We start from the raw sequence: 6,000 nt of genomic DNA, 5'->3' as shown, positions 1-6,000 counted from the left end.
AGATGGCAAAGAACTTTCACGTGACTACAGGTTTGGACTGGGTGCATGGTGTGCTGGGGCGTATGGTTACCTACGGGGCACAGGGGCACCGAGGTACCTACGGGGTATGGGAGTACATGGTTATCTATGAGGCATGGGGGTACACTGTTACCTGTGGGGTGTGAGGGGTGCATAGTTAGCTACCGGGAACAGGGATATATGTTTAACTGTGGGGTACAGAGTACATGGGTACTTCTGGGGGCCAAGATGCAAATGACTGTTCTAGCAGGGTTGTTGAAAGAAGTGTAAGCCACTTACGAAAACAACTTTTTTTTTTTTAATTTCAAGTTCCCTTCGCTTTTATATGGCAAATAAAGTGCTAATCACACACTGACTTTAAGTATTGGAGCAGGTTCTTTAAGGTATGTTCTTGACAGATTATTAGAGAAGCTAAAGTTACTAGAAAGAATGAAAAATAATGCAATGTCACGTTTCTTTTTTTTTTTTTAAGATTTTATTTATTTGAGAGAGAGAATGAGAGATAGAAAGCACGAGAAGGAAGAGGGTCAGAGGGAGAAGCAGACTCCCTGCTGAGCAGGGAGCCCGATGCGGGACTCGATCCCGGGACTCCAGGATCATGACCTGAGCCGAAGGCAGTCGCTTAACCAACTGAGCCACCCAGGGGCCCAATGTCACGTTTCTAAGAAATATTTTTCCACCAATCTTATTTCTGCCATTCCATATTTACTTCTTATTTTTATTTTTTGAAGATTTATTTATTTATTTGAGAGACAGAGAGTGCACATGCACACACACAGTGGGGGAGGGGCAGAGGGAGAGAGAGAATTTCTAACAGACCCCTCCCTGAGCGCAGAGCCAGACGTGGGGCTCGATCCAACAACCTTGAGATCAAGATCATGACCCGAGCCAAAACCAAGAGTCGGACCTTTAGCCCACTGCACCACCCAGGCGCCCCCCCACCATCCCATATTTAATAAGATATGCTATCACTGTTATAAATAATCGCCATCCCTGTCACCCTTAATTATGTGCTCTATGCAGACTCTCTTCCAGGAACTCTGTCACCCACCGGTGCCAGGTCATGTCATCTTCACAAACAACCATGTGGGATATACATTGTCATCACCATCATCACCATCATCATCCTCATCTCCACTTCGTAGACAAGAAAAATTGAGGCTCAGAGACTTTCAGCAACTTGACTGAGTTTGTGCAGATCCTAAGTGCCAGAGTCAGGCTTAAGCCCAAACATATCTAATGCCAACACTGTGACATTTACCATGCTGTCACTTGCAGTAGTCGATGATCACTCAAAACAAACCAGCCAACAGCATGCAGATAGCCTCGCCTGGGATTCACACAGCCTCATTCATGGGCAGGTTTTTAGTCAATATCAAGAGAGCAAGTTGAGAGGTCATATCTGGGGGCTCTTTTGAAGGTACAGAAATGCCAAAGGAAGTGGGTCGAAGCAGAAGCTGAGCCTGGCCCCATGGCCCTCCAGGCCCCCAGAGCTGGCCCTTCCTGATGAAGAAGGTAGGCTACCTACCCCTGCTCCCTCCTGAGCCAGGCCAGAGAGGAAGACCCAGCTGCCCTTCCCCAGCCCTCCGCAGCATCTAAGAGCAGGAGGGAAGATGGGCTACAAACAGCTCAGGAGTGATTTAAACACTCCTCCAGCTCAAAGGGGAATCTTGGATTTCATTAATTAATACATCAATAGAAGCCAATGGAGAAAAACATGTCTTGTTATCTGGCTTCTCAGATGCTAGACATGGGCTCATTAGCCTTAAGCATATCAGCCCGATAACACTATTTATTCCATACAGAATAATGATCTACTTTAGGGGAATGCTGCAGTGAACCGAAAGGCCGAGTCCATCCCTTACCGCTGCTCACCCACACGGGCCTGGGCATTATTGCCTGCCACCATAGGAACAGCCCGCACGTGGCGCCTGGGTCGTCCTCACGACAGACCCACAGAGATGAGCACACGTGTGACCTGCGCAAGGTCACACACTGATCGGGAGGCAGAGCTGGGATCCCAATCTGGGTCAGACCAGCGAAAGAATATGAGTTGCTTCTGCGGTTCCGCGCAGATACGCACAGAGGGAGACTCAGTGTAAAGTCCTGCCCAGTAGAGAAGCGAAGCCAACATCGGGAAAGGAAGAGGCAGGTGGTCAACCCACGTGTACTTGTCACTGACCATTGTCTAATAAGGATAAGCAAGTTAACAGATTGTGCCATTGTTGTTATAAATTACATATTCTGTTTCATGACAGGGTCCTCAGAAGGGGCCATTAGAATTATAGTGCAGCCCTAAACCAGTCAGCCTTGTAAGCCAATATGCAAAAATAAGCATAATGCATTATTTGCTTAGGCTCATAGGAGGCTATTTGAGATGCTAAGGACCCCTGGTAGAGAAAGCAGCCATCAGTTAAATGATGACCCCATTAGTGGCAAGGGGCTTCTCTAAACCACACTGATTGGTGCCTGGGGGGGCAGACTTATTGCCCCATGTCCTCAGGTCTGCAGTTCTGGGATGTGGTAAATGTGGGACCACAACTGCCAGGCAAGAGAACTCTAGGAAGATCTGTTTCCGTGTTGTTTGCAGCTTCATGCGTCTTGCCCTTTCTGATCTCAGAAACCCCAAAAGAGCTACCAGTCCACCCAGATACACAGACCACAGGTCCAGTCAGCCATCATGTGATCGATTCGTCAACCCCACAGCAAGCACTTAGTGATCTCTCCTCCTATCCTGGGAACCCCAAGGATGCACAGGAAGCATGATTCAAGAGCTTGGTCCTTGGTCCCGTAAGCACAGGGAGGCCAGGTTAAAGCCCAGGCCACCGTGCAGTCAGGCCATGCCACTTGGATCAGAAAGAAAGAGGAGCTCAGAAGAGGAGAGAGCACTGAGGCCCCCAGGAGAAGGAAGGGGTCTAAAGTGAACCCCAAAGGGCTGAGTGGGGGACAGCAGGGACTAGACAGAGCTTCCAGGGGAGGCTGACTTTGGGGACACTGAATCAAGGGCATGCAAAGAAATAAAGCTGATGGACCCGGGGAAACAGGGGCTGGGTACAGGGGTCTGAGTAGTCAGGGGAAGTCATGGAGGGGGTTCAGCTGCCATGAGTTGGGCAGCAAGGAACCAAGCCCCGAGCAGCCGCCGTGACCACACATTACCACCCACTGCCAGAATGGCCTCGTCTACGATGAGGGAGGGAAAAACAGTCTAGAAATGGGGTTTGTTTCCACCTTGGTGCCAGTGAGTGGACCTGGTCAGTCCTGTGCAGGCCACCAGGAGTCGTCTGGGCGTCACCCGGTCAATAACAAAAACAAAAGACGAAAGCAAAAACCCAAATACCGCTTCCCTGCTCACAGCAACGGCCGAAGGAGAATATCTTGATGCTTAATGGCAAAGCCCCACAGCCACAAGCTGCCCACCGACAAAGGGCTCTTCCCTGTGGGCGGGGGCCAGGGCGGGGCGCGTGGCGGGGAGCCCTGGCCACTTGAGTCATTAAAAATAACATTTTTTTCAAATTAATAAAATGCAGAAGTCCACACTCAAGACCAACAGCTTGTAAAACTGGATTTCTAAAAAATGAAAGGAGAGGAGACCCACAGCGGTCAGAAGCAGGGAAACAGAACTCAGGAAAGAGAGACGAGGGGATTGGGTCCAGGAGTCATTCACGGTGTCCGTCCGGCTGACATGGACACAGCCATTCTGGGGATGGCAGCTCCCAGATCCCACCGACCAGAAGGCACTGAGTGGCGTGAGGAGTGAGTGTCCCTGCTGCCCTCACCTCCCCAGACCCTTTTACCGAAGGGTGGGTAGGGAGAGCCCGAGGCCAGATGGCAGGGGAAATCACAGTAAAGTGACTGAGGTTCGTTCTGGCTTTTGAGATAGCCTTCCTTAAAAACCTTGATTTATTTCTCTGTCTCTTCCCAGAGCCCGGGCTTCCACACAGGAAGGAGCCCTGGTAAATACCTATTACAGAGAAGGTTCTTGACCTACATCTGAAGATTGCGCTAAGGAATGAAGGGACAAGGTCAGTGTCCTTACTCCTGTGCCCAACCTGGCATCTCCTGGGAGCCTAGGACACCAGACACAGCTACTCCGCAGCGTAGCCCTGCTCCACCGAGACTCATGGGCAGCAGAAGCTCAGTAAACACCTGTCGAACCAGTGCACACAGGCACAAAGAGCAGATTACAGAGCCATCCTCAGGTCCGCACGGAGCACACACTGTTGTCCCTGCAGTGAGCCCCCGGGTCAAAGCCGTGGCTCCATTCTTGTGCAGACTGTGAGCCCTCCCACCTCCATGACCTAACCCTGGCATTGTTCCCACCTTAAAAAATCAACCACTTAGTCCCTGTCCTGTTCCATCTGCAGGATTTTATTAGAGAGGCAACTCTTGAAGAAGAGTTCAGTTTCTGGGGTGCCTAGGTGGTGCTGTCCGTTAAACGTCGGACTCTTGGTTTCAGCTCAGGTCATGATCCCGGGGTCAGGGGATCAAGCCCCACCTCAGGTTCCACGCTCGGTGCAGAGTCTGCTTAAGACTTTTTCTCCCTCTCACTCTGCCCCTCCGCGCCCCTAAAATAAATAAGTAAAATCTTAAAAAAAAAAAAAAAGAAAAGAAAAGAAAGAAGAGTTCAATTTCTTAACATGCTGGGTGGATCGTAGGTTTCCCGAGACAAGGAACACAGGAGCACCAGTATCTGCTATGTGTTGGCCGGAGGGCAGGGTTTGCTCCCCCCAGTCTGTGCAACTTGGTGTAGGGGGGTGGGCTTCTTAATGGACAGCATTAGGGACACAGATTGCCCCAACGCCTGTGGGTGGCCTGCCAGACTGACTTTATGTTCCACTGATCCTGACATTGACCTTATCTTCCATTGCCAAACTTCTTGAAGGAGCCCACTCGCCTTCCTGTCCTGCTTCTGCCCAACCGGCCCCTGCCCACCCAGTGCAGGTGTGGCCTATTACTCCGCTTCCTAGGTACCACCCAGCAGGCTGCTGGGTAGCTCTGCTGCTCTTGAGCCCAAAGACACCCCCAGCTCTCTCCTCCCTGTCTCCGAGGCCGAGCTTCTCCCCATCTGGGTCCTACTTCTCCGTCTGCCCCCGCTGAGTCAGCCAAAGTAGCCTCTTTCCCCTCTGCACACCTGGTGACTTCCCTGGGATTCTCTTCCCTGCCCCATCCAGTGGTCTGGTGTCTCCAAGCAGACTCCAAATCTCCAAGGGCAGGGATGTCTTCTCTCTCCTGTGTCCCTCCGTGGCAAGCACAGACGATGCACGAAATAGACAATTGGTGCATACATGGTGACTGAAGTCATTCAGGGGATGCGAAGTGACTGAGCCCGCCGCAGGAAGGAAAGGCCATTTTGCTGCTGCGAATGGTGACCCATTTGCTTCCAGAAAGGACTACTCTGCAGGCAGCTGCAGAGGTAGGGGCCCTGCGCTCGGAGCCCCCCTCCCAGCCAGGCTGTGGCAGAGTGGGCTCGGCTGCACGAGTTTAGAATGTTCCCAAGGCTCCTGCGGAGAGAGACTCCGTCCTGGCCCGGGTCTATTCTTAGCAGCGCTCACAGCCGGTCCCGGGAGAAGGCTGGCTGTTCCGCAGCGTCTGGCTTTCTCCGTCCAATCTTTGGTGGAGCCTTCTGTTTCCGCCTTCAGGTACATGATGCGTTCCTGTCCTCGTATCAAAAGGGGTGGGGGGTGGGAAGGAGCCATCTGGAAGAGGCGCCGAATCCTCTCCTCGTTCGGCCCCGCTCTCCATAGCCCCCTCTCCCCTCTCAGTTATCTGGGCCTCTGTGTTATTTTTGCAAGACTCTGCTCCAAACACACATGGTCTCACCGTGGCATGGAGGACACCTGTCCCTCTCTCTCCCTCTGTCATCGATGACTTTCCTTAGACTCCAGGTGGAAGCGTGCTCTGGGAACTGAGCTGACAGTCGGTCCCCCAGTGTGGTACCTGGGGTGGTCCTCTCTACCTGAGTCTACACTTCTGGAAGACCCC

This window comes from Zalophus californianus, chromosome 17, assembly GCF_009762305.2.
Source record: "Zalophus californianus isolate mZalCal1 chromosome 17, mZalCal1.pri.v2, whole genome shotgun sequence".
Classification (NCBI taxonomy): Eukaryota; Metazoa; Chordata; class Mammalia; order Carnivora; family Otariidae; genus Zalophus; species Zalophus californianus.
Note: the sequence above shows the minus strand (reverse complement) of the source record.